The sequence below is a fragment of the Dipodomys merriami genome, unplaced genomic scaffold, assembly GCF_024711535.1.
Source record: "Dipodomys merriami isolate MVZ:Mamm:240054 unplaced genomic scaffold, mDipMer1.0.p SCAF_1428, whole genome shotgun sequence".
Classification (NCBI taxonomy): Eukaryota; Metazoa; Chordata; class Mammalia; order Rodentia; family Heteromyidae; genus Dipodomys; species Dipodomys merriami.
The window spans coordinates 31,707-45,360 of record NW_027202747.1 but is presented as its reverse complement, the minus strand read 5'-3'; the positions used below and the strand labels follow the sequence as shown (position 1 = coordinate 45,360).

The 13,654-nt window shown below is 35.6% G+C and overlaps 1 pseudogene; it reads left to right on the top strand.

Moving 5' to 3' along the window:
* LOC138826458 (leucine-rich repeat-containing protein 14B-like) overlaps positions 1–13,654 on the top strand; it is an 82,778-nt pseudogene that overhangs the window by 44,607 nt on the left and 24,517 nt on the right.

Sequence of the window (13,654 nt, the reverse complement as noted above, 5' to 3'; positions counted from 1 at the left end):
TTCTCTGGGAGGAGATCTGCTTTGAGTATCACAAAAGAGGGAGATGGCTGTTTCCTCTATTTTGGAGATGCTTTGATGAGGCTAGGTTCTGGGTAGAGTTGAGGCCTTTCAGCAAACTGTAGCTTTTCCCTGAGGGGCTAGCTTCTGAGACACTCACAGAGCCCATCCTGGAGCCATTCTCATGCTTTATGTTTACTGAATTTCCATTGATTGTCAAGGCTGCTGTAGGAAGGGGCTGTCTCTGGCTCTATTTACCCAGTGAACAAAACCACTCCTGTATGGGTGGAGCTTTTTCTGCCTGGGCTGGGTGAATTTTCCCTGGGTGTTGCTGAGCCTGCCAAGTCAGGTTAGGTTCCTGTGACCTGCTAAATCAATCTTTTGTTTTCTTCCAAGTCCTGAGTTGGAGCTAGCTGCCCAGCCAGCCTTTTGTCAGTATCAAAGATGGAGATCTCTGGTAGTGGGGATGCGGAGGGGTGGCCTTCCCTCCTCTGCTCCCTGAGAAGGAGTGAGGATGTCATGCTTCTACTCACGCCAGAGTCTTGGTTCCTGGGTTGTCTCTCTTCTGAGATCTGCAGGATGAAGATGTCTTCTCCTTGTCAGTTCTTGCTGGTGTTGAGTAGAATCTGCATGCCCACTGCGTCTGGCACCTAGGTCCCATACTCGCTGTGTTGCAAGTATGGTGGCTACGGACGCTGCCACCTCTGCCGTCACTGCAGCTGCGGCTTCTGGCATTTGCTCAGGTCTGTTTCCTTCCTTGGATTTTCCCTCTCTGGCCAAAGTCTCTGTACTGTAGTGGCACACTTGGTGTGATTCCTTGGCTTAAGACTGTTCACTGAAACACTAAACCTGCTTTACATGCGAGAGCTTGTTTAGCCTCCAGCTTCTCCTCTGCCATCTACCCAGAACCACTGAAGACAATGATCTCTTTCTGAACAGACATCTCCTGGTTGATATATTATTGGGAAAAATAAATGAAATCTTCATATTCAATTTGTAGAATACCTGAAATGTCAAATGCACAGAACTTCAGACTGCAGTTATATAACAGAATTCTTTCAAAAAAAAAAGATGTGACTAGCTATGTAAAAATAATTTTTAAATTAAAATTAATTAATTAAAATATGAACATTTAGTCCTGTAATCATTATCTTTATTGTCTCAGGAGATACATTGCTCTAGGGCATATCTCAATGACGTCTGTCTTAAGTAGTGTCCTGATCAGATTTATTCACCAAGAGGTATGTATTGCAAATACAATTGTTTCATTACGAAAATGATTATGTGAATGTACATTACACAAACACACAACCTCCTCTATTTTAAACAGCAAATAATCAAATCAACTTATATCAGTCATGACAAATGTGAAGTGTCATGATTCCTTTTCAATATGCAAATGAAAGATCCTAGAATTCTAAAAAGTTCATAAAATCCTGAACAAAGAAAGCATCTTAAAATAAACATAGTGTGTTTCAATTTTCATAGGATGGATTTTTTTCTTCTTTAATAAAAAATATAACATAAAGCTTTAAATTTCTGAATACTAATTTTGACAGGATTTTTAAATGCCAAGTAAGTGCTAAATAATTCAAAAATTCACTAAGGTCCTTTTGTTCATCTAATGAAAATCTTATGAATCGTTTGAAAGTTTAGAAACAAATATTTTTCTGAGCATCTAACCATTGATTACAGATGTGAGTATATCGTTATTTATTTAGTTTATTTTTTAATTTTTATTTTTGTCAGTCATGGGGCTTGAATTCTGGGCTTGGGATGCTGTCCCTCAGCTCTTCAGCTCAAGGAGAGTGCTCTACCACATGAGCCACAACGCCACTTCCAGTTTTCTAGTGGTTAATTGGAGATGAGTCTCATAGACTTTCCTGCCCGGGCTGGCTTTGAACTGTGATCCTCAGATCGCAGCCAGCTCATTTGCTAGGATTACAGGCGTGAGCCACTGGCGCCCAGCAGATTTGAGTATTTCTATACAACATTGCAATTATAATTTAACATAACTGATTCTTTTAATACATCAAATCTTTGCACAGCAAAGGTCCCACAAATTCAATGACTTACAAAATGTGTTACGAAGTATACAATTAAATGTATTAAAACATATCAGCACCATGTGTTAACATTTTATGATTTTACACCAGACTAAGACCAGAGCTACACTATAAGACTTACTCTCTTCATCATGTTTGGACTTATTTTGACATCTTCCAAGGTTTGTGATAGTCTCACCACATCAGTAAAGGATAACAGTTTGTGGCAGATTGTTTATGGTTTAAACCAAATGACTTATTTTCTTCTTTAAACTTGGATTCAACTATAAACTTTAGCAATCCATATTTTTAAATATGTTTCTCTTCTATGTAACTTGATGGCACAGCTTACCAAAAAGTGAAACTTTTAAGAATTATTGTAACATTTTCCAGACAAAAGTATAGCGAAGTATAACATTTCTAACACCCATTCACTACCTGAAACCCCCATCAACATGTTTCCAAAATTATTTTATTTCTTCCTACTCTCTTTCTCCTTGAATATTTTAAAGCAATAGCAAAATCATGTTATTCCATGTTTTAACATTTCAAGATGTCTCTGACAAAGGAGTATTATCACAGCTACCCAAATTAGTGAGTCTTTGTTATATTTCAATTAGGAGCCCATTTCCAAATTATCATTACCATTGTTTTATTTCATTTTGTTTTGGGAAATAAGCATAAAAATCAATCTGCTGATATTTATTGGTCTTTCTTTTTTGTTTGTTAGCTTATTCTGGAATTTGAATCCAGGGTTTTATAGTTGCTCGGCAGGTGATCTCCTACTTGAGACATGTCCCAAGCCCTTCTTTTGCCTTCGTTATTTTTTGGAGAGAGTCACCCGTTTCCATTTTCTCTCGGGGCCTGCCTTGGACCATCATTTTTGTATCTATGCTTCTTGTATATCTGAGTTTATCTTGTATTGCTCCTATTTGTTGGTCTTTTAAGTTGTCTTAAAATCTCATGCTCTTTCTTTCACTCTCTTCCTTTATGTTTTTAGCTTATTATAGAAATTAGTCAATTATTTTCTTGAATATCTGCAAATGCACGTGGTTATTTCCTCCTATGGCAATTGACTTGTACTAAAGTATTTCCCATTGATTGGAAATGAGCACTAAATACTGAAGTGAATCAGATTCATTATTTGAAGGAGAAAGTGCTCTTAAGGATAAATAATAGGAGGTGCTATTGCTTTAGTAATATATTATGCCAGAAGTTACTGGTGCTGAGACCATCAGTGAATTCAAGGATTTGCCAACTTGATTCCTTTCATTGTAAAGCTCTACATCAAGATTTTAGCTAAAAGTTCTGGCATATATTGATCATCATTACTTAGTGTTTAAATATGACTTTTTTTTATCCTTCACAATTAACTAACTGGAATCTTTCTGTATTCCTTTATAATTTATTTCTTTATAGTTATCTGAAATAACATTTGTAAGTAAATATAGGATAATTGCTTAACTTTTTTTAAAGTTACTAATAGTTAAAATAATGAGTTGATGTTTTAACAATGACATACATATTTCAATGAGTTTGGTATGTGATTTTCATTTTTGTTCCTCTGCCTCCTTTTAAGTACCAACAGAAGCAACTTATATTACATTGCAATTTTATTCTTTTTAGTTTTACTTTATTTTCCTTTTGTGCACTTTTATTATTATTATAAAGTGATGTATGGAGATGTTACAGTTAAGTCAGCTAAACATGTTTTGAACAATATCATTACCTTCTGGTTTTCTGGTGGTTGGCCAGAGATCAGAGTCCTACCCTGGCTGACTTCAAACCTGAGATCTCAACCTCCTGAATAGCTAGGATTATAGGCATGAGCCACTGGCACCTAGATTTTTGCATCCTATTTTTGACATAACCTCATTAGTTTTTGTTTCTTGCTTTCTGATACAAAAATACATCAGATGTTCATACTGAAAGAATACTTCCTGTCCTACACAAAGAACCAACCATTTTCCCAAGGAGCTCTGGTTCCATTTAGGAGCACATTTTTATATGACAATTTGGAATTCTCCATGTTCATTGCATCTGATTTGTCATACTCCCAAGCCTTAAAAACAGCTGCATTTTTCCTTAGAGGGGAAAATAGCAATCATGAATTCTGCCTAATATTTCTAACTTAAGTTTAAATACACAAGGTTTTTACTTCAACATCTTTGAATTTCTCTCCTCAGCTTTCTCCTCTTCTTTCATCTCTGTCTCTGAAAATATTTCTTACTAATAGTATTAAAACATTTATTTGCCTTTTATGTATCCAGAATAACATCACAAATATTACAAACATGACTACAAAAGTGACCACAATTCAAAATATCTTTGTGGTTCAGGGTCTACAACTAAAATGATGCATTCCACAGTCAGTTACACTAATCATTTTATCTGCATAGTTATGTTGTAAGTTGTACTTTTAAATGATGACAAGGTTAACCATAATCCATTGTGCATCTTAAGATATCGACCTGTATTGTTAATATTGTTACACTTCTATATGTTTATTATTATTTTTTAATATTATTAAGATCTTCTAGAGTTGTCTCCAAGGTGGTAGAGAAAAACTGAGTTATCATCATTAATACTTTCTTGGGTCATTTGAGTCCTTTTTCATCTTGAACACAACCTGTCATCCTTCGTTATGATGTGCAATTGCTGATGCTCAATTCTCTGAACTGTTGTGACCACCTGGTGTAAACACTAGGCTTTGGTGTAATTTTGGTTTAAGTGCTATTTTTACTGAGACCATCTTAATATTTTCATATGTTCGGATAAAAATAAGTAACCATATATACTTCCTAAATGGGCAGCATTATACTGAAATCAATTAATATTCTACAGTAATTTTTTCCTTCTTTCTACTCTATCTTACTCTTCTATCCCCCTCCTTAGACATGAACTCCTTCTCAATCCTAGTTTTGAAAGAGCAGAGATAAAGGATCGAAGATAAAAGATAGAAGATAAAGGATAGAGATCAAAACAAGCAGAAATCCAGTTGCTACTATAGTGACAGAGATGAAAATATAATGTTTTTCACTGATTAATACTGATTTCATTTCCCAAGTTAAAATTTTTCATGGCAAGCCTTGCCTTTGTTATAAAACATCGTTACTTTGACAAGATTTTCTCCTACATTGACAAAAGTTGTTAATGAATACCTTATGGTGACAAGGTAACAATACTGACAGAGGCTATATCTTTGATCAAAAGGACTGAATTTTTCTAAGAATACCTTCCCTCTCATCTAACAATTATTAGACACTTACATGTCAAGCACTGGGCTTAGAGATAAGAGTACAAAATTAAGAAAGCTGACGGTAAATAATTTAGATATTTTCCTGTCAGAAATTTGGACAATTAAAAAGGGCATGTTCTGATATTTATAATTCTATAAAGGTCATAAAAGAAGGTATCTTGGGTATTGAAAATTGATTCTTATTCAGGACAGGGAAATGAATGTATCTTTGCAATGTTTAGGAACATTCTTACTTTGCCTCATCTTTTTATAAACCTCATTAACTCTAGAAGAAATATAATGCCACCTGACAAACTAAATTCCCAATCAAAAAAGCAGTATATGACTCCAATTAGCATTTTAAATATAAAATTCTTTCAAAAGTTTTCTCTCTACTTGAGAATTTTGTGAGTGGTTTTCAGAAATTGATGAGAAATGTGTTTGAGAGTGTGTAATTTGCAGGACCACTATATGTTTTAGAGTATATTTGTGTGGATTAATTTCACCTATTTCTCCTCACTTGTTTGTAATCAGTATGGAAATTTCCAGGAACTGAGAACTTCAAAAGCCATAAACATTCACTTTCCCACTCTAGATTTCTACTCAACATTACTGATTCAATGTCTAGTAGAAATGATTACCACTGTCACCTGCTAAATGCAGACAAAGCTTTTGGGCTTTTAGGTCATGATCCTTTGGAGATAATATAAACAGATTAAAGAATAATTTGCTCCTTTTTCCCTCCTGGTAATAGACATATCCAACCCAAAATTTCTTCATATTCCCTTGTTTTTCTTTTGTAGCAAAAACTCTTGCTATGAAATCTAAACATCTTAAATTTTGGCATATGCAATATTTAATTGTTAACTACAAGCACCATATTGTAAACCAATCTCCAGAACATACTTATCCAACATAAAGTTTTTTTGTTACTGGGCACCAGTGGCTCATGCCTGTAATATTTGCTACTCAGGAGGCTGAGATCTAAAGATCTTCGTACGAAGTGAGCCCTGGCAAGAAAGCCCATAGAACTCATCTCTAATTAAGTACTAAGAAATTTGGAATTGGAGATGTGGCTCAAATGGTAGAGCATTAAACTTGAGCAAAATAGCATCCAGGCCTTGAGTTAAAGTCCCAGGATAGTCACAAGAAAAAAAATCCCAATCATTATTCTCATCAAGCAACTTTCCACTTTCCCCTTCCCCTCAGTTGTTGGAAACCACCACTATGTTCCCTGTCTCTGTAGGTTTGATCATTATAGATACCTCAAAGAAGCCAAATCTCGTAGGCATTCTTCTGTGACTGGCTTATTTCACTTAACATAAAGTCCTCCAGTTCACACCTTTTGGGGAAAGTAGCAGAACTTATTTTTTTATTGTAAAGATACTCTACAGAGGGGCTATGGTTACATGAATAAGGTAATGAATACATTTCCTATGGAGCATTGTTACTTATTCTTTGTTTTTCCCCTACTATTCCTTCCTTCCCCATCTCCCGAACTCCTCCCTCTCCCCGACACCGAAGTTGTACAGAGTTGTAAAGTTCATTTTCAACAAAGTGTCTTGTACATCTCATTGTTACAATGGGTCAAACTGTATCCTTGTTTCAGCACTTTGTTATTTCCCTTCCACTCCCCACATTAGAAGATGCAGAGCACTGAAATCAAATAGAGTTTCAACAGGGGTTATACCATGATGGGAAGAACATACAAAAAAATCACCTAGTAAATTAAAAACAACAGTGAGAAAGAAAAAACCACTTTTGTCCCCATCTTGGGGTTAATTTCACTTAGGGTCATCTTCTATGGCCACAGGTGCATAGCTTTTGACCTTTTCTGTAGCAGAATTTTTTAGGGCTCATTTATATCCCTTTGTATGTACATACTGTACTTTCTGCATTCATCTATTGGGGAATGCTTGGTTTGGTTCATTATATTGGCTATTGTGAATAATTTTGCAAAAAATATGAAATATTGATGTCTATTTGGGATCCTGATTTTATTTTATTTATGTATTTATTTATTTATATATTTTTATTGTGAAAATACTGTACAGAGGGTTACAATTACATGGGAAAGATAATGAGTACATTTCTTTTCTTTTCTTTTCTTTTGAGGGGGTGTCCAGTCAAGCTCAAGGCTAGAACTCTACCACTTGAACCAGAGCACCACTTCCATTTTTTTTTCTTTTTGCTTATGTGGTGCTGAGGAATCGAACCCAGGGCCTCATGCTTGGAAGGTAAGCGCTCTACCACTGAGCCACCTTCCCAGCCCATGAGTACATTTTTTATCAAGCATTGTAGCCTCTTGTAGCCTCCTCCTTTGTTTCCCCTTCCCATCCCTTCACATCCTACCCTTTCCCTCGCACCCAATCCTCCTCCCACTCCCCCGCACCAAGTTTGTAAAGTTCGTTTTAGACATAACGATTTGTACATCTCATTGTTGCAATGGGTCCACCTGTATCCCTATTTAAACAATTTGTTTTCCCCTTCCCCTACACAAATTATACCGACATCAAGTACAGTGAAAGCAGGGTTATACTGTAGTGGAGGGACATACATAGCAACAAAGAAATAATCTTATAAATGTGTTAGAAAAAATCGCATGAAAGAAAAAAAACATTTGAATACATATCTTAGTGTTCATTTCCCTAACATCACCTTATCTGACCTTTTCTGCTTGACTCAGACATATACTAGATATTGCAAATAAGGGAAACCATGGGACCTATGTTTCTTTGGGCCGGCATTACTTCTCTTAATATAATTTGTTCCAATATTTCCATTTCCTAACAAATGGGGCAATGCCATTCTTTCTGATGGAGGCAGAGAATTCCATTGTGTATATATACCACATTTTCTTGAACCATTCATCTACTGAGGGGCATCTGGGTTGGTTCCATATCTTAGCTATAGTAAATAATGCTGCAATAAACATAGTCGTGCTGGTAGCTTTAGTGTGGTGTTGTTCATAAACATTTGGGTAAATGCCCAAAAGTGGGATTGCTGGGTCATAGGGGAGTTCTCTGTGGAGTCTTTTGAGAAATCTCCATACTGCTTTCCAAAGTGGTTGAACAAGTTTACACTCCCACCAACAATGACTTAAGGTTCCCTTCTGTCTACATCCCCTCCAGCATCTGTTATTATTAGACTTCTTGATTTTAGCCATTCTAACTGTAGTGTGGTGGTATCTCAATGTTGTTTTGATTTGCATTTCTTTTTGGGGGGGTCTGGTCGTGGGGCCTGAACTCTGAGCCTGGGCGCTGTCCCTCAGCTCTTCAGCTCAAGGCTTGCGTTCTACCACTTGAACCACAGCACCACCTCCGGCTTTTTTTTCTTTTTGCTTATGTGGTGCTGAGGAATCGAACTCCGGGCCTCATACATGCAAGGCAAGCGCTCTACCACTGAGCAACCTTCCCAGCTCCTGCATTTCTTTATGGCTAGGGAGGTTAAGCATTTCTTCATGTGTCTATTGGCCATCCTTCTTTCCTCTTCAGAGAAGTTTCTCTTTAAGTCTTTAGCCCACTTGTTTCTTTGAAGATTTGTTGTTGGGGGATTTAATTTTTTTGAGTTCAATGTATGTTTTAGATATGAGACCCTTGACCGATGTATGGCTAGTGAAGATTTCTCCCAATACGTCGGTATTCTATTGATCTTGCTAGCTATGTCCTTTGCCATGGAGAAGCTCTTCAATTTCATGCAATCCCATTTGTCCAACCTTTCTTTGATTTGTTGTGTTTCTGGATCTCTATTAAAAAAATTTCGGCCTGTGCAACGGAGACCTAGGGTTTATTTCTACTCCATCCTGTAATGTTTTCAGAGTGTCTGCTTTGACTCCAAGGTCTTTGATGGGATCCTGATTTTAATCTATTAGATATATATCCAAATGTAGAATTACTAATCATATAGAAGTTTTATTTTTAGTTTTATGAGGCATCTTCATACTGGTTTCCATAGTTATTGCACTATTTTGAATTACCCTCAAGAGAGCACAAAGGTTCTGAGATCTAGGTTCTGAATTCTCTATCTGATTGAAAATAGTTGTTTTTACTCCTCTCATCTGTTTTCTTATCTTTTTTTATAATAGCCATCTTAACAGCAATAATATCTTAAGATAATTTTACTTGCCTTCCCTGATAATGATGGCGAACATACTCTCAAAGACTAATGATGATGATTTGTATGACTTGTTTGGATAAACATCTGTTTAAACTGACATTAAAAATAGTTCACACATATAGATTGCTTCTTTTTATTTCTCATACAGGGAATATTTAAAGCAGAATAATTTGAGACTCAGGAGAGTCATAAAAGTTTACATTGCCTTCCTGGACTCTGAAATGGGGGAAATACTACAAATTTTGCATAAAAATCCCTTGAGTTTTTCTTTGTTCCCAAAATAGTAAGTGAAAAGAATTTCAACAGCATGCTGGTAAGAGTTATGAGTCAATTATGAATGGTATACATAATGGATAATAGCTTTTCCTGAAAACCCATGTAATGGTCATGGACAATATTAGCACAAAGCAAGTGAAAACTTTTGGATACTGTAAATCATTCGGAGCAAAGCCTCAGTGATGTTCTCATTTATTTATTTTATTTTTCTTAGGTTTCTATGGGAAACTTTACCAAAAGAGAATATTTTGTTTTATTTTAAAATAGAATGTTAACCATTTGTTTATTTATGCAAACCAAAAATGTTTGATAGATTTCTGAACCCTGAATAAAATATAATTTCATCATTATTCATCTCCTAAAAAAGTCAAAATCACTAGAGACAACATTCCAAAATCTTTTGCAAATGTGCATTTGAGAAGAAAATTATTTCTCATCTCTCAAATAAAAAGGCTTAAATTATTTATTTTAGAAGTGAAATCCCAGGCAATACACATCTTATGGCATTTAATATTTCACAAAGTCTGGCTAAATTTTTAATTCAACTAAGTTTTATTTTCATATGTTTCACGGTTTTTCTTAAAAGAGAATATTTAAAAACATACAAAACACAAAAACATGCATAGACTTATCAGGTAGCCACTGACTCATGTCTCATGCTTGTAATTGTAATTATTCAAGAGGCTGAGATCTGAGGATCACAATTTGAAGACAGCCAGGACAGAGAAGACTTTATCTCCAGCTAACTAGGAGAAGTTATATTTGGAACTTCTAGAGCACCAGCCTTGAGCAATAAGCCTATGGGGTAGTACCCTGGCCTTGAGTTCAAGTCCCAGTGCCCAGTGACAACAGCGCGCACGCACGTACACACACACACACACACACACACACACACACACACACACACACACACACACACACACACACACACACACAGATCATCTATGAATCATCCACCTATAAAAAACAATTAGTTTTCCAGAAAACAGCTTTTATTTCTATTTCATTTATGCAAATCTTTGTTGCCCATTCCTATTCCTATGATAATTTGTTTTCCATATATCCCATATTCCTCTTCAGAGAACTACAATGAACTACAGTTCGTCTTTATGGCTATATACACTTGTTTATTTCAACTTATTAAATATATATGCAACAATAGTGGCTGCCTTTAGTTAAATATTTTATCCTCACTGTTAACCCGACCATCTTGCTCCACGAGGCCCATCTGTCTTTCTTTCATCATTTTATTTGATAGGAAATGGCTGTAGCCACTTTTTCACTCATTTGTTTTTATCATATCACGTCATTTTAGTTTGCTTTCTTGGCAGGCGGGTCTTGTCTGGACCAATTCTGTAGTCAGACTTCCAGCTACCATGGCAGTGCTTCATGAGCTGTACCTCTGAATAATGTAAATTGTCACCATCTTTTGTAACCTCACAGCATATAATAATAAAGAATCAAATTACAATATAACCTCCTCCTCTATGTTCTGCAATATATAGCCTCGAAATTGTTTCTAATTCTTTCTTTTCATAAAATTTAAAGACAACATGTCATCAGGCAGAGCTAACTATTGTTCCCATAGCTAAAAATATGTTCTTCAAATTAGATTGAAAATTGAGAAAATGGATTTCCTTTTTCACTTGGATAGTTGACTTTTTAAAGACATAACTAGTTCTAAAAGTTGTAGGCTTAAAACCTAAAATCGGAGATTAAAATTCTTTATACAATCATTTTATTATGAGCACCCAACAGCCCAATAGCTTACCTTGCAGTATATGAAAAAGCTGAACCTTCAAAATAAATTATTGTTTTGTAATACCACACTTTCATCATTTGAAATTCTTTACTTCAAAATGGTTCTAGAAAACCAGTTGCCTGTAAATTTAAGATATTCCTGTATACACATCGGCCACTCTAACTAGGATGATAAAGGATGACAAATTTTAAGCCTATTTTATTTGATTTGGAAGCATTGTTAATTGAAAGCACTGAGAAACAATGACAATTACCAAACAACAAATTAGCATAACTCTTTTAGATCTAGACGTTACTTTATAAAGCAAAGGTCATACATTTGTTCAAAACCTGAAAAGAACCAATCATTTTTTTTCTATTTTCTTCCTTTTCCCTTGCTTGAGACATTTAAAACTACAGTGCTATCAAATGAAAATCTTGCTTCTGGCTTCTTCTCAGGAAAACAAAACCAAACGAAACAAAAGAACAACACCCAGAAGATCTGGCAGGTCATATTTCCATGGGCAACAAGCAGCTTGGGATTGAGTAGCTGAGTCTTTCGGGTAAATTATGATCTGTGCCGTACTGCACAACAACCCAAACAAATCCAATCCCTGAAATTACCTTATCATTGGGTTTAGGGTCTACTCTAAATTCACATGTTGTCTCACTAAGATCCTTTATTGACTACATTTGCAAAGAGCCTATGTTTAAATGAGATCATACTCCCAGGTACGCAAAGGTAATAGAAGGGTCAGACTTTGTACCTATTTTTGAAGGTCACAATTTAAACCATTAAATATTTATTTATCTTTTTGACAGATTAAAGTAAATCTGTGCCCTATTTGTGTTTTAACTATTTAAGCTTATTTTCTAATTTAAAAGCAAGTACTGAATAAACTCTGGCTGTAACTGTGAAGTTTTACTTTGATTCTGAATCTAGGATCAGTGCTGGATTATCAACAGTTGAAGCCAATAAGCCACCTGTTAACCATAGAGTAAACTGCACTGAAGGAAGTCTTACCATCTAAGCCACATATTTTAGTTCTGAAATGACAGAGTAACTGTTATTTTTCTATCTTGGCCAATGTTTTTGAAGAGGAGTTTCATAGTATAATAGTCAGCTGGAAGGCGAATGCATCTTTGACTTTACAAAAATCCGTGACAAAGTACTTAGAAATATAAAAGGGCTTAACTTTTGATTAGCTTAAAATAGCCCATTATGGGACTACTTACAGCACAAAATTTGGCAAATGCTGCAAATCAAGGTCCTTCCTCCCCAGAGTCACCACTAACTTCAGGTTATCAAATAATCTGTTGGTAGTTTGGAAATTTCAGAGAAAAGGTAATTAAAAACTTAATTTTTCTCACATACATTTCATTAATGTAAAATGCAAGAGCAGTTATTATAGTCCCCAAACTAGTACTTCCTATTATTATTCCTTAAGTGATCCTTAAGATCACTGAAGATAGGTACAAATTTAAAAAGATGAATTGATCTCAGAGAATAAATTTTTAAATCATTTGCCAGAGACTGGACTTGTTATCACAATGTTATTGACTACAGAAATAATGACCCAATTTCAGAAATTATTCATACTTTTCTGATGAACATTGCAATAGAAATATCACTATTCATCAAACATATAAACAATATTCCAGTGTAAAGTTTGAAATTCAATGTGCATAGGTTTATTTGCAAGCAAAAATAAAACAAACAGAATTAGATTTCCAACGCCTGTAATTCTAGCTACTCAGGAGGATGAGATCTGAGGATCATGGTTTGAAGCCAGCCTGAACAAGAAAGTTGGTGTGATTGTTATTTCCAATTAGTCACCAAAACCCTGGAGTGGAGCTATCAAGTGATAGAGCAGTAGCCTTGAGTACAAAAGTTCAGGGATAGTGTTCAGGCCCTGAGTTCAAGCCCAGAACCAATACACACACACACACACACACACACACACACACACACACACACACACACACACACACACACACACACACACAAAACCCATAGTCTGGGAATGTGGCTTAGTGGTAGAGTGCTTGCATGAAGTTCTGGGTTCAATTCCTCATTGAAGGCCAGAAGTGTTGCTGTGGCTCAAGTGGTAGAGTATTATCCTTGAGTAATAGAAGCTCAGGGACATTGCACAGGACTTGAGTTCAAGAGTTAGGAGTTCCAAAAAACAATCCACAATTAGAAATATTTACAAAATAGATTGTTGAGCAAGAGATATAGAAA